This window comes from Bufo gargarizans, chromosome 2, assembly GCF_014858855.1.
Source record: "Bufo gargarizans isolate SCDJY-AF-19 chromosome 2, ASM1485885v1, whole genome shotgun sequence".
NCBI lineage: Eukaryota > Metazoa > Chordata > Amphibia > Anura > Bufonidae > Bufo > Bufo gargarizans.
This window is the reverse complement of record NC_058081.1, coordinates 186286007-186302115: the sequence shown is the minus strand read 5'-3', so window position 1 is coordinate 186302115 and position 16109 is coordinate 186286007. Positions and strand designations below refer to the sequence as shown.

Below are 16109 nucleotides of genomic sequence, written 5' to 3'. Positions count from 1 at the left end.
CCATTACTACTGTGAGGGGGCAAAATATGTTCATCACTACTGTGAGGGGGCACAATGTGGAAATTAGTACTGTGAGGGGGTACAATGTGTATATTACTACTGTGAAGGGTTACAATATGGATATTACTACTATGAGATGGCACAGTGTGGACATTAGTACTGTAAGGAGGCACAATGTGGGCATAACCACCGTGTACTAGGACTAAGGAGAAAACAATGCCCTAGATTACCCTGTCATACCATTGGGGTGGCTTGGTCTTACAGGCCAGTACAGCGTCCCCTTCTAGGGATTCCCCTGTTTTGTGGTTATTCAACAGCGACCTTGCTATAGTTCCAACGGATGTCATGCCAACAAGCCAGCAAAACCCTGAATGTGGTAGGATCAGTTGTTTTTTTCGATTATTGCAAGGTGTATTGGTACCACCGTGTACCCTGTGACAAATGTTATCAGGTGTATACAGTTGCAAGAAAAAGTATGTGAACCCTTTAGAATGTATGGATTTCTGCACAAATTGGTCATAAAATGTGATCTGATCTTCATTTAAGTCACAACAATAGACAATCACAGTCTGCTTAAACTAATAACACACAAATAATTAAATGTTACCATGTTTTTATTGAACATACCATGTAAACATTCACAGTGCAGGTGGAAAAAGTATGTGAACCCTTGGATTTAATAACTGGTTGAACCTCCTTTAGCAGCAATAACTTCAACCAAACGTTTCCTGTAGTTGCAGATCAGATGTGCACAACGGTCAGGAGTAATTCTTGACCATTCCTCTTTACAGAACTTTTTCAGTTCAGCAATACTCTTGAGATGTCTGGTGTGAATCTATTTATTGAGGTCATGCCACAGTATCTCAAACGGGTTGAGGTCAGGACTCTGACTGACTCCAGAAGGCGTATTTTCTTCAGTTTAAGCCATTCCGCTGCTGATTTACTTCTATGCTTAGGGTCGTTGTCCTGTTGCAACACCCATCTTCTGTTGAGCTTCAGCTGGTGGACAGATGGCCTTAAATTCTCCTGCAAAATGTCTTGATAAACTTGGGAATTCATTTTTCCTTCGATAATAGCAATCCATCAAGGCCCTGACGCAGCAAAGCAGCCCCACCATTATACTTCACAGTTGGGATGAGGTTTTGATGTTGGTGTGCTGTGCCTCTTTTTCTCCACACATAGTGTTGTGTGTTTCTTCCAAACAACTCAACTTTGGTTTAATCTGTCCACAGACTATTTTGCCAGTACTGCTGTGGAACATCCAGGTGCTCTTGTGCAAACTGTAAACGTGCAGCAATGTTTTTTATGGACAGCAGTGGCTTCCTCTGTGGTATCCTTTCATGAAATCCATTCTTGTTTAGTGTTTTACATATCGTAGATTCGCTAACAGGGATGTTAGCATATGCCAGAGACTTTTGTAAGTCTTTAGCTGACACTCTAGGATACTTCTTCACCTCATTGAGCAGTCTGCGCTGTGCTCTGGCAGTCATGTTTACAGGACGGCCACTCCTAGGGAGAGTATCAGCAGTGCTGAACTTTCTCCATTTATGGACAATTTGTCTTACCATGGACTGATGAACAGCAAGGCTTTTGGAGATACTTTTATAACCCTTTCCAGCTTTATGCAAGTCAACAATTCTTAATCATAGTTCTTCTGATAGCTCTTTTGTGCAAGGCATCATTCACATCAGGCAATGCTTCTTGTGAAAAGCAAACCCAGAACTGGTGTGTGTTTTTTATAGGGCAGGGCAGCTGTAACAAACCCCTCCAATCTCATCTCATTGATTGGACTCCAGTTGGCTGACACCTCACTCCAATTAGCTCTTGGAGATGTCATTAGTCTAGGGGTTCACATACCTTTTCCACCTGCACTGTGAATGTTTACATGGTGTGTTCAATAAAAACATGGTAACATTTAATTCTTTGTGTGTTATTAGTTTAAGTAGACTGTGATTGTCTATTGTTGTGACTTAGATGAAGATCAGATCACATTTTATGACCAATTTGTGCAGAAATCCATATCATTCCAAAGGGTTCACATACTTTTTCTTGCAACTGTATATCGGGGGTCATTTACAAAGACCAGCTTTTTACACCAATCTTTGGAACTCCTCCACACCGCCGGAGGATTAGCCTAATTTATGAATTAAGAACATCTCCAGCAGTCCATGCTCCTGGAGTAAAAACTACTTGGGCCCTGACTGGAGTAGTTTAGACTCCTCTTTTATGCCTGTTTTCAGGCGTAAAAGATAGTAAATGCATCGGGGCGGTATACCGCCCCCTGTCATACAATCGCCACTCCTATATAGTTCCAAAAAGGGGACTTGTAACTTTTTTAGTGGCTTCTTCTTCATCCCCGGAAGAAGCTTTAGGCTCCATTCACACAAATTGTGGATCGGCAAAATACGAACCGTATACGGAACGCAAAAAACGGCCCGCAAAACGTAATAAAAAAACGGTCATGTGAAAGAGGCCTCACGCTGGGTTCAGACCTGAGCGTTCGCGATGGAGCGCTCTGTATGCGCGGTTGTACCGGCGTTTGCAATCGCGCATACAGAGACAAGCGAACGCCCATTGTCGCGCGTTCCCGGAAGTCTATGTACAGGAACGCGTGACAAGACGCCCCAAAGAAGCTCATATACTTCTTGGGGCGTCGGGTGCTTTACAGCGCGATCGTACGCGCTGTAAAACGCCCAGGTTAGAACCATGCCGATAGGGAAGCTTTGGTTTCTCCTTGTTGAGCGTTTTACAGCACGTAGTAACGCGCTGTAAAACGCTCAGGTCTGAACCCAGCCTAAGTGTTGGGTGCATAATCATTTATTTGACTTTTGATATAGGTGGATTTGTGTACACTGACTCTGCAGCAACCTTTATGCCCTCTTTTGGAGTATCGACTGCTGCTATATTTATGTCTATGTATATTTTCCCTTATAACATGGTTATAAAGGAAATCTTCTTCTTTCTTCTTCTTTCAGGATCTGCAAAAGGACCTTTGATGACATAATCGTGCTCACCACGTGGTGACGTCAGCGCAGGTCCTGCTGAATGAAGATAGAAGGATTTTATTGATTACAAACAAATACATTCCAGCACTGCCATTCTCCTAGCCTCTGTTGATATTGCTGCCAAAGGTTGACCACAGGTATGGCACATCATAGCTACAGCCATGTAAGCAGAGGCTGGTGGTGGACTAAATTATGCCTATGCTAGAGCTGTGGTGGGTTTAAGGGATGAATATGGGTTTAGTTGTTATTCTGTGACATCTTTATTATTATTTTTGCGGAACAGAAGTACGGGACGAAACCCCATGGAATCACTGCATAGTGCTTCCGTAGGGTTCCATTCCATTCTTCCGTTCCGCACCATTCCGCATCTCCGGATTTGTGGACCCATTCAAGTGAATAGGTAGCGGCAGTTGCAGAGAGAGAGAGAGAAACACACTGTTGCTCCTAGAGGCTCATTTCTATATATTAAAATTTCATTTTTCTCAGCAACGCAGGCACATATGTACATGGGACCAACGCAGATGCTTTCAGCTGCCAAGTGCACATGTAACAGGTCAGCCAGTTTAATAGCTCCAAATCTGCTGGTGATACATGTATAATATTTATAGTTTTATTGTATATGTATTTTTTTTATATTCCAGCTGTCCTCCAACCGGTCCTCATGTGGGCACAGTGGCAGCAATCAACTATTTCAGGCTCTTGATATGCTATTACGGCAGGGTGCGGGAAGGTGTAATCAAAAGTGCTGTCTGACATTAAATGGATGAAATAATTATTATCCTTTTGCACATAATAAAGTATAGGAACCCAGATTTCCAAATCCTATAGATGGCGCAGGCTTAAGGCTACTTTCACACTGCAGTTTCTGGGTCCGCCTGTGAGATCTGTTTCAAGGCTCTCACAAGTGGCCCCAAATAGATCAGTTTAGCCCCAATGCATTCTTAATGGATGCGGATCCGTTCACAATGCATCAGTTTGGCTCCGTTCCGCCTCCATTCCGCTCTGGAGGCGGACACCAAAATGCTGCTCGCAGCGTTTTGGTGTCCGCCTGGCGGTGCGGAGCCAAACGGATCTGTCCTGACTTACAATGTAAGACAATGGGGACGGATCCGTTTACATTGACACAAATATGGTGCAATTGTAAACTAATCCGTCCCCCATTGACTTTCAATGTAAGTCAGGACGGATCCGTTTGACTTACACTTAGACTTAGATGTTTTTTTTTACTACAAATTATGCAGACGGATCCACTGAACGGATACCAGCGTTTGCATTATAGGTGCGGATCCGTCTGTGCAGATACCAGACGGCTCTGCACCAAACGCAGGTGTGAAAGTAGCCTTAGGCCTCATGCACACGACAGTATTTTTTCACTGTCCGCAAAACAGGGTTCCGTTGGTCCGTAATCCGTGACCATTTTTCCGTCCGTGGGTCTTCCTTGATTTTTGGAGGATCCACGGACATGAAAAAAAAGTTGTTTTGGTGTCCGCCTGGCCGTGCGGAGCCAAACGGATCCGTCCTGAATTACAATGCAAGTCAATGGGGACGGATCCATTTGACGTTGACACAATATGGTGCAATTGCAAACTGATCCGTCCCCCATTGACTTTCAATGTAAAGTCTGGAGTCCCTTTATACCATCTGATCGAAGTTTTCTCCAATCCGATGGTATATTTTAACTTGAAGCGTCGCCATCACCATGGGAACGCCTTTATGTTAGAATATACTGTCAGATATGAGTTACATCGTGAAAACTCATATCCGACAGTATATTCTAACACAGAGGCGTTCCCATGGTGATGGGGACGCTTCTAGTTAGAATATTCTACAAACTGTGTACATGACTGCCCCCTGCTGCCTGGCAGCACCTGATCTCTTACAGGGGGCCGTGATCAGCACAATTAACCCCTCAGGTGCCGCTCCTGAAGGGGTTAATTGTGCGTATCATAGCCCCCTGTAAGAGATCAGGGCTGCCAGGCAGCAGGGGGCAGACCCCCCCTCCCCAGTTTAAATATCATTGGTGGCCTCCCCCGCCCCCACTCCCTTCCTCTATTGTAATAATAGCATTGGTGGCCAGTGTGCGCCCCCCCCCCCCCCCCCCGTCCTTCCTCTATTGTAATAATAGCATTGGTGGCACAGTGTGCGGCCCCCCTCCCTCTATTGCATTAACATTGGTGGCAGTGTACGGCCTCCCTTCCCCCCCCCATCATTGGTGGCAGCGGAGCATCATACTTACCTGCTGGCTGCTGCGATGTCTGTGTCCGGCCGGGAGCTCCTCCTACTGGTAAGTGACAGGTCTGTGCGGCGCATTGCTGTCACTTAGGAGGAGCTCCCGGCCGGACACAGACATCACAGCAGCCAGCAGGTAAGTATGATGCTTCTACTATTGCTAAGTAACCACGGCAACCAGGACTGCAGTAGCGTCCTCGTTGCCATGGCTACCGATCGGAGCCCCAGCGATTAAACTGGGACTCCGATCGGGGGGAGAGAGGGGAGGCCGCACACACTGCCACCAATGTATTAAAAGAATAGAGGGAGGAAGGAGGGCGGGGGGGGGGGGGGGCACACACTGCCACCAATGTACAGGGAGTGCAGAATTATTAGGCAAATGAGTATTTTGACCACATCATCCTCTTTATGCATGTTGTCTTACTCCAAGCTGTATAGGCTCGAAAGCCTACTACCAATTAAGCATATTAGGTGATGTGCATCTCTGTAATGAGAATGGGTGTGGTCTAATGACATCAACACCCATCAGGTGTGCATAATTATTAGGCAACTTCCTTTCCTTTGGCAAAAGAAGGACTTGACAGGCTCAGAAAAGTCAAAAATAGTGAGATATCTTGCAGAGGGATGCAGCACTCTTAAAATTGCAAAGCTTCTGAAGCGTGATCATCGAACAATCAAGCGTTTCATTCAAAATAGTCAACAGGGTCACAAGAAGCGTGTGGAAAAACCAAGGCGCAAAATAACTGCCCATGAACTGAGAAAAGTCAAGCGTGCAGCTGCCAAGATGCCACTTGCCACCAGTTTGGCCATATTTCAGAGCTGCAACATCACTGGAGTGCCCAAAAGCACAAGGTGTGCAATACTCAGAGACATGGCCAAGGTAAGAAAGGCTGAAAGATGACCACTGAACAAGACACACAAGCTGAAACGTCAAGACTGGGCCAAGAAATATCTCAAGACTGATTTTTCTAAGGTTTTATGGACTGATGAAATGAGAGTGAGTCTTGATGGGCCAGATGGATGGGCCCGTGGCTGGATTGGTAAAGGGCAGAGAGCTCCAGTCCGACTCAGACGCCAGCAAGGTGGAAGTGGAGTACTGGTTTGGGCTGGTATCATCAAAGATGAGCTTGTGGGGCCTTTTCGGGTTGAGGATGGAGTCAAGCTCAACTCCCAGTCCTACTGCCAGTTTCTGGAAGACACCTTCTTCAAGCAGTGGTACAGGAAGAAGTCTGCATCCTTCAAGAAAAACATGATTTTCATGCAGGACAATGCTCCATCACACGCGTCCAAGTACTCCACAGCGTGGCTGGTAAGAAAGGGTATTAAAGAAGAAAATCTAATGACATGGCCTCCTTGTTCACCTGATCTGAACCTCATTGAGAACCTGTGGTCCATCATCAAATGTGAGATTTACAAGGAGGGAAAACAGTACACCTCTCTGAACAGTGACTGGGAGGCTGTGGTTGCTGCTGCACGCAATGTTAATGGTGAACAGATCAAAACACTGACAGAATCCATGGATGGCAGGCTTTTGAGTGTCCTTGCAAAGAAAGGTGGCTATATTGGTCACTGATTTGTTTTTGTTTTGTTTTTAAATGTCAGAAATGTATATTTGTGAATGTTGAGATGTTATATTGGTTTCACTGGTAAAAATAAATAATTGAAATGGGAATATATATGTTTTTTGTTAAGTTGCCTAATAATTATGCACAGTAATAGTCACCTGCACACACAGATATCCCCCTAAAATAGCTAAAACTAAAAACAAACTAAAAACTACTTCCAAAAATATTCAGCTTTGATATTAATGAGTTTTTTGGGTTCATTGAGAACATGGTGGTTGTTCAATAATAAAATTAATCCTCAAAAATACAACTTGCCTAATAATTCTGCACTCCCTGTATTAAAACAATAGAGGGAGGAAGGGGGGGGGGCGGGGGGGCGCACACTGCCACCAATGTATTAAAACAATAGAGGGAGGAAGGGGGGGTGGGGGGGGCGCACACTGCCACCAATGTATTAAAACAATAGAGGGAGGAAGGGGGGGCCGCACACTGCCACCAATGTATTAAAACAATAGAGGGAGGGAGGGGGGGCCGCACACTGTGCCACCAATGCTATTATTACAATAGAGGGAGGGAGGGTGGGCCGGGGGGGCCGTACTGGGCCACTAATGAAATTTAAACTGGGGATCGAGGGGGGTCTGCCCCCTGCTGCCTGGCAGCCCCGGATCTCTTACAGGGGGCTATGATATGCACAATTAACCCCTTCAGGTGCAGCACCTGAGGGGTTAATTGTACGGATCACGGCCCCCTGTAAGAGATCGGGTGCTGTCAGGCAGCAGGGGGCAGTCATGTACACAGTTCATTGTATATTCTAACTAGAAGCGTCCCTATCACCATGAGAACGCCTCTGTGTTAGAATATACTGTCGGATCTGAGTTTTCACGAAGTGAAAACTCAGCTCTGAAAAAGCTTTTATGCAGACGGATCTTCGGATCCGTCTGTATGAAAGTAATCTACGGCCATGGATCACAGACACGGATACCAATCTTGTGTGCATCCATGTTCTTTCACGGACCCATTGACTTGAATGGGTCCGTAAAAAACCGTTGACAGGATACACGGATCACAGTCTCGGCTGCAAAACGGTGCATTTTCCGATTTTTCCACGAACCCATTGAAAGTCAATGGGTCTGCGAAAAAAAAAAAGAAGGATAACGGCACAACGGCCACGGATGCACACAACGGTCGTGTGCATGAGGCCTTAAACAGGCTGGCTAGACCAGCACCAGATTAATCACAGAGTGTCAGGCTGGATGATAAATGTGGTGCAGAAATAGACGCTTTTGGCCTCATGCACACAGACGTTTTTTTTTGCGGTCCGCAAAAACGGTTTCCGTTGTTCCGTGATCCGTGTCCGTTTTTTCTTCCGTGGGTCTTCCTTGATTTTTGGAGGATCCACGGACATGAAAAATGAAAAAAAAAGTCAAGTTTGCCTTTGAAATGATAGGAAAAAACGGACATGGTTCACGGACGCGGATGACAATCTTGTGTGCATCTGTGATTTTTCACGGACCCATTGACTTGAATGGGTCCGTGAACCGTTGTCCGTGAAAAAAATAGGACAGGTCATTTTTTTTCACGGACTGGAAACACGGATCACGGACGCGGATGCCAAACGGTGCATTTTCCGATTTTTCCATGGACCCATTGAAAGTCAATGGGTCAGCGGAAAAAACGGAAAACGGAACAACGGCCGTGGATGCACACAACGGTCGTGTGCATGAGGCCTTTGTCTTACAGCCGGTTCATACCTGAGCATTTTACAGCGCGTTCCTACGCGCTGTAAAACGCTCAACCGGCAAGAACCAATGATTCCCTATGGGAATGGTTCTCACCTGAGCGTTTTACAGCGCGTACGATCGCGCTGTAAAACGCCTGATGCCCCAAGAAGTACAGGAGCTTCTTTGGAGCGTCTTGTCGCGCGTTCCCGTACATAGACTTCAGCGGGAACGCGCGACAATGGGCGCTTGTCTCTGTATACGCGATTGCAAACGCCCGTACAATCGCGCATATAGAGCGTACGTTCAGTACGCTCAGGTCTGAACCCAGCCTAAAGGTGGATTTACACACGCCAATCAGCAGCAGATTGTCGGGAAGGATCGTTTCCTTCCTAACAGTCGGCTGCTCATTCAGTGGAGGTGACCGCTGCACTTGCGTGCAGCGATCGCCTCCACAGTATTAGGCCTCATTCACATTTCCGTGTCAGTGTCACGTCTTTGAAAAAAAAGTACATGTTTCATCTGTGAAGATGTCCGTGAACGATCAATGGTTAGTCCGTGTGTCTGATTTTACCATCCGTGTCTCATCGTTGCTCAGCTGAAAATTAATTTCCAAATAATCTCCTATCGGTCTTCAGTGAAAAACGAACACAAGACAGATGTGTGTCAGTGATTTTCACGGACCAATAGACTTTAATGGGTGTGCTTGGTCCATATCACAGATGAAAGTAGTGCATGTCTCCATGATTTTTTTTACTGACCCACGTTCAGTAAAAAAATACTGCAATATTTAATTAATTGGGTACGTGCGCTGTCGACAGAAAATGCGGACAGCACACGACAGTGAAAAACGGAAATGTGAATGAGGCCTTAGGAGAAGGGATCCTGATGCAGCTGCATTGTTTCTGGGCAGCAGATCGGTCAGACAGCACAATCTGCTGGCCAGAAACGATCATTTAAGTGCCTGCTTGAACGTGTTTCACTCCTTCATCCGGTGATCTGCAGCATCTTTACATGGGCAGATTGCCGGGAACGAGTGATCGCAGGAATGCTCGTTCCCCAATAATCTACCTAAGGTCTGGACATCTATATCCACCTTAAGTCTATACCAACTAGATTGGCTTACTTTGAGACTGAGTTTTATGCAAGAATTGTGTCAGAAAACACTGCAAACGTTTGTTAAGTCTGTGTCAGAATTGTGTTGCATATTGTGTTAAAATCGTGGAGTACGAACATGAACTGTGTACATAAAAATATCTGCTGGTAACCTAGACAGATGATAGAGCATCTTTAACTGTATAGTATCCAATGCATACGTGCTTGACGCATAACTTTTTAATGCAGTTTGTGTTGCATCACATTGATGTCAGAATAAATATACAAGTTTCAGCTGATAAAGGTTCTCCGAATGGTTTTACCTGAATGGTGCCTTGTAATAAACCATTATCTGATATGAACAGCAGTAAAGAGTGCCTGAAGACAGCTGCATGGTGAGCACCAACTTTATAATGTTTTTCACAATTTTTATTACTACCTTGACAGTGTTTAATTAGCTATAAAAGAAGTATGGCTAAGGGTACCGTCACACTTGTGGCAGAGGATTCCGGCAGGCAGTTCCGTAGCCGGAAACTGCCTGCCGGATCCATCAAAACGTATGCAAACTGATGGCATTTGTCAGATGAATCAGGATCCTGATCCGTATGACAAATGCATTGAAATGCCGGATCCGTCTCTCCGGTGACATCCGGAAAAACAGATCCAGCATTAATTTTTTTTCAAATATTTTGCGGTCTGAGCATGCGCAGACCGCAATGCCGGATTCGTTTTGCCGAAACTTTCGAGGCTGAATCAGATATTAATGCATTTCAATGGGAAAAAATGCCAGATTCAGCATTCTGTCAACTGTTCCGGAATTTTTGGCAGAGATAAAACTGCAGCATGCTGTGGTATTATCTCCGTCCTGAAAAGTCAAAAAGACTGAACTGAAGACATCTTGATACATCCTGAACGGATTGCTCTCCATTCAGAATGCATAGGGATAAAACTGATCAGTTCTTTTCCGGTATTGAGCTCCTAGGACGGAACTCAATGCCGGAAAAGAATAACGCTAGTGTGAAAGTACCTTAAGAGGATTAAAAAAAAATAATACGTGAGGGTTTATGGTGAGCTGTGCCACATTTAGGGTCCATTCACACATCGTGTGTGTTTTGTGGAACCACGGATCTGCGGATTCGCAAAACACGGACACCGGCAATGTGCGTTCCGCATTTTGTGGACCGCACATTGCTGGCACTAATAGAATATGCCTATTCTTGTCCGCAACTGTGGACAAAAATAGGGCATGTTCTATTTTTTTCGGGAATGGAAATGCAGATCCGGAAGTGCGGGTCCACATTTCCAGATCGGGGCCGCACATCGTGTTTCCCCATAGAAATGAATGGGTCTGCAACAGCAACAAAGCTGCAATATGATCTTTACCACTATGCTCAACAGATAAGAAGCCTGAACTCAACTATTTGTACACACTTTATATAGGATTTTATAAAATTGCATTCCAATAATGATTATTTAGAACAAGTATTTAAAATGTGTTGAGTATTTTAATGCTTGTTCACACATGGTCATTCAAGTCCTAGTAGCATGTAATGGGTGCCAAGAAGGTAAATGCTAAATATGTGTGAGGACAGAAGACAGGGTAAGGTAATATTGCACATTTAGGTATGAGAGCAACTGCCTCATATAAAAGACCATCCAATCAGCTAGCAGTGTGAAAACTGACGGCCGCTAGAGCTGCCGACTCGAAATGTCATCAGAAAGACTGACGTAACAACGAGCTGCTGAAAAACTGGCTCCACTCAGTGCCCTGGGTCATGCTAAGAAATCACAGTAAATATGGAAGACTTTAGTAAGATCAATATTTTGCATAAGCAATTTGTCATAGCCAAAACCAGGAGTGGGTCCAACACAGAGAAGAGGCACAAATCTTTCCATTACACTTCTTCTCTGTAGATCCAGCTCCTGGTATTGGCTTACAAATAGTTTTAAAAAATGCTGACCAAATACTTATGTTGTGTTAGAGGGAAAAAAGTCGCAAAGTAGGCAGACAGTGCTGAATATTTTCCACTTGAGAATGGGATCAACTGTACTGAAACAAGTGCCATTATAAGAGTATAAAATAACAGTAAAGACTAGGTTCACATCTCCATTCCGGTAGAGGAGCAGACTACCAAAATGATTGTATCTAGCATAGCTGGATACCATCCACTGCATGCAGTGGTATTTTCCAGCAGAAAGCTGGTATTTATGCCAGAAACCCACCAAATCACCTCTGGATCCCATTATAGTGCATGGGGATCTGGTGGTGCTCAGCAGTATTGGCTATGCTGGATACAATAATTCCAGTAGTCTGCTCCTCTGCCAGAACAGACTACCACAGGGATCAGCAACCTTCTGGCACTCCAGGTGTTGTGAAACTACAACACCCAGCATGCACACTTGCTTAGCTGTTCTCATAACTTCCACAGAAATGAATGGAGCATGCTGAGAGTTGTAGATTTGCAACAGCTGGAGTGCTGGAGGTTACGGATGCCAAATGGAGGTATGAACCTAGCTTATGTTGTACCCGTGTCTCCTTACAAGCATATGAATATCTAATAGTAATACCATTAATGTTGGTAAAAGAGGGTCCCATGTTTAAATCTATCTAATCTATCAGAAAACAGTACAAGCTAATACTAAATATGTTCCATTACATATTACAGTAACTCTACGGCATAAATTAAAAAAATCTTGAGTTACATAGGTGGTACATTTGTGTACCTTACATGACTTTTATAAAGCAGACTTTTCTGCATCACACTGATGTTAGATTACATTTCATGTGATAAAGGGTTCTCTGGTTTATTGGGCTTACATTACCTTGCATTAGAACATTATCTGCTTCGAACAAGAGCAAGGAGTGCCAGAAGCCAGCTATTATGCTCAGCTCCACACACTTAATCATCTGTATAGTAACAATATATCATTTCTAACAAGCACTTACCTTGTTTGTGCATGTGGTAGGAGCTTCTCCCCTGCTCTTAGCAGTTTGTTTATCTTCTGTTACTGTACTTTAGTATATCAAGGCGAGCAGGGAAGGATCATTATCATCCTATATATGCAATATATTACATGATAACAGATCAAACATCTCCAGACATGACCCAAAATGACTTTCAAGTCTTTAGATAGGGGGAAAAAAATAGAATATGTGCTTGATGTCCTCCTAGAGCTTTTAGCTGTGAAAGGGTCTGATGCAGAAAGTAAGACTGGAGCTTTGTCTGCTGGTCTTCTAATGAAATAATGTGAAAAGAATTGTCCAGTTCCCTCATCCGCAATGGTTTATAATGTGTAAAAGCTGCGCGTAAACACCGAGCAGGCAGCAGATAAATATTACCATTTTCAAAGTAGACTGAAATTCTATAAAATTCTGTAACTACTATGAGGCGACGAAAAAAAAAAAAATGCACTGAGCTAAAAATGAATCCGAAGGTTAACTATTTGCTGGCATTAAGGAAATGTGGTGCTGCTCAGCTAGACTGCAGAGAATGATGGGACAGATGGAAGTTTGCTTGGTAATAAGTTACATCTCCAAAGTCAAAAATCTGGTGTATGGGTAGTTTTCACTGGTACAGTTTCCTAGAGTGATGTGTCCAGGCTATGAAGGTTGCATTCTCTGGGCCATTTCTAGCCATGGAGTAGTCAAAACAGGACATTCAAGCTACTAAATAAAGATACAAGTCGGCATTACAATTAAAATAATTCAGCTTTTTGACAATCTCCAGGTGGCTACAAAAGATTTGTTGATATATATATATATATATATATATATATATATATATATACTGATTTCTGTTGAGTTTGCAGACAATAATAACACTTTAGTGACCAGCCTGTCTGACCAAGCATTTTTTTAAAGTTTTTTCTTTGTTGCATCCCGGCGCTATAACTATTTTATATTTCTGTCGATGTAGCTTTATGAGGGCTTGTTTTGGGGTACACATAACTTTACTGATTAACTTTTACTAACTTTTTTAGAGGGATGGGGAGGTTTTACATTATAAATTGTGCGGCGTTCATTTTTTGAGAGTCAGTATGATTGCAGCAATACCAAATGCATATAGTTTATTTTTTACACGTAATAAAAACATTTTTTTTAAATAGAAGAAAATGTTTTAGCATCACAGCATCCCAAGACCCATACCTTTTTTATTATTCATTATACAGAGCTGTCTGAGTTGTGTGAGGATTTTTTCAATGGTATTTTGGGGTACATAACACTTTTTGATTACTTTTTATTGCATTTTTTTTTTTGGGTGATAAATAAGCAACAAAAAAAAAACTGCAAGTCTGGCTTATTATTATTATTTTTTTTAGATTTTTTAACAACATTCACTGTATGGGATAAGTTACATGATAATTGTGCAACTGTGGGTTGTTATTGATGCCAAATGTGTGGGTGGAGCTTTTATTTTTTTAAACATTTACTTGTCCCACAAAGGGACGGGTGATATTTCGATCGGTTCTATAATACACTGAACTGATTATGCACTGCAGAGCATTATACGGTCAGTGCTATACTGACAGTCACCAGCAGGCTATAATAGGGAGGTGAAATCCCAGGCTGCCATGCCAAGACATGAGCAACCTGCAATGTCATTCATGGGGTGCTTATGGGAGACAGAGGAAGCTCCCCTCCTATAAACAACTTACAGCCAGGTCCATAAATATTGGGACACCGACACAATTCTAACATTTTTGGCTCTATATACCACCACAATGGATTTTAAATGAAACAAACAAGATGTGCTTTAATTGCAGACTGTCAGCTTTAATTTGAGGGTATTTACATCCAAATCATGTGAACGGTATAGGAATTACAACAGTTTGCATATGTGCCTCCCACTTTTTAAGGGACCAAAAGTAATGGGACAGAATAATAATCATAAATCAAACATTCACTTTTTATCACTTGGTTGCAAATCTTTTGCAGTCAATTACAGCCTGAAGTCAGGATCGCATAGACATCACCAGACACTGGGTTTCATCCCTGGTGATGCTCTGCTAGGCCTCTAATACAACTGTCTTCAGTTCCTGCTTGTTCTTGGGGCATTTTCCCTTCAGTTTTGTCTTCAACAAGTGAGATGCATGCTCAATCGGATTCAGATCAGGTGATTGAATTGGCCATTGCATAACATACCACTTCTTTCCCTTAAAAAAACTCTTTGGATGCTTTTGCAGTACACTTTGGGTCATTGTCCATCTGCACTGCGAAGCACCGTCCAATGAGTTCTGAAGCATTTGGTTGAATATGAGCAGATAATATTTCCTGAAACACTTCAGAATTCATCCTGCTGCTTTTGTCAGCAGTCACATCATCGATAAATACAAGATAACTAGTTCCATTGGCAGCCATACATGCCCACGCCATGACACTACTACCACCATGCGTCACTGATGAGGTGGTATGCTTAGGATGAACAGTTCCTTTCCTTCTCCATACTCTTCTCTTCCCATCACTCTGGTACAAGTTGATATTGGTCTCATCTGTCCATAGGATGTTGTTCCAGAACTGTGAAGGCTTTTTTAGATGTCGTTTGGTAAACTCTAATCTGGTCTTCCTGTTTTTGAGGCTCACCAATGGTTTACATCTTGTGGTGAACCCTCTGTATTCACTCTGGTGAAGCCTTCTCTTGGTTGTTGACTTTGCCACACATACACCTACCTTCTGGAGAGTGTTCTTGATCTGCCCAACTGTTGTGAAGGGTGTTTTTTTCACCAGGGAAATAATTATGTGGTCATCCACCACAGTTGTTTTTCCGTCGTCTTCCGAGTCTTTTGGTGTTACTGAGCTCACCGGTGCGTTCCTTCTTTTTAGAATGCTCCAAAGAGTTGTTTTGGCCATGCCTAATGTTTTTTCTATCTCTCTGATGGGTCTGTTTTGTTTTTTCAGCCTAATAATGGCTTGCTTCACTGATAGTGACAGCTCTTTGGATCTCATCTTGAGAGTTGACAGCAACAGATTCCAAATGCAAATAGCACACTTGAAATTAACATTGGACCTTTTTTCTGCTTATTGTAATTGGGATAATTAGGGAATAACACAAACCTGGCCATGGAACAGCTGAGAAGCCAATTGTCCCATTACATTTTGTCCCTTAACAAGCGGGAGGCACATATGGAAACTGTTGTAATTCCTACACTGTTCACCTGATTTGGAAGTAAATACTCTCAAATTAAAGCTGAGAGTCTGCAGTTAAAGAACATCTTGTTAGTTTCATTTCAAATCCATTGCGGTGGTGTATAGAGCCAAAAATGTTAGAATTGTGTTGATGTCCCAATATTTATGGACCTGACTGTAGATGCCACAGTCACTATTGAGCCCCCACTCTTTGCTGCACTGGAGACCTGTGCATCACATAGTCAGACCACCGTACAGAGGCAGTGGACCAGCCTAAGACCCCTTCAGTATCAAGGTAAAAAGGAGTATTGGTGGTCACAAAGAAGTTAACCTTTTTTTGTCCCAGTGTTTTTTTTTTCATCTTTGTAATTTT

The 16109-nt window shown here is 43.3% G+C and overlaps 1 protein-coding gene across 14 annotated transcripts in view; it reads right to left on the bottom strand.

Moving 5' to 3' along the window:
- LOC122927676 (proto-oncogene Mas-like) overlaps window positions 1–13083 on the bottom strand; it is a 248088-nt gene extending 235005 nt beyond the window's left edge. For all 14 annotated transcript variants that reach the window (XM_044279751.1, XM_044279752.1, XM_044279759.1 and 11 more), the window contains exon 1: window positions 12560–13083. The gene's annotated coding sequence lies outside the window, so the exon portion shown is untranslated. The remainder of the gene's footprint in view (window positions 1–12559) is intronic.
- Between the last annotated feature and the right edge of the window lie 3026 nt (window positions 13084–16109).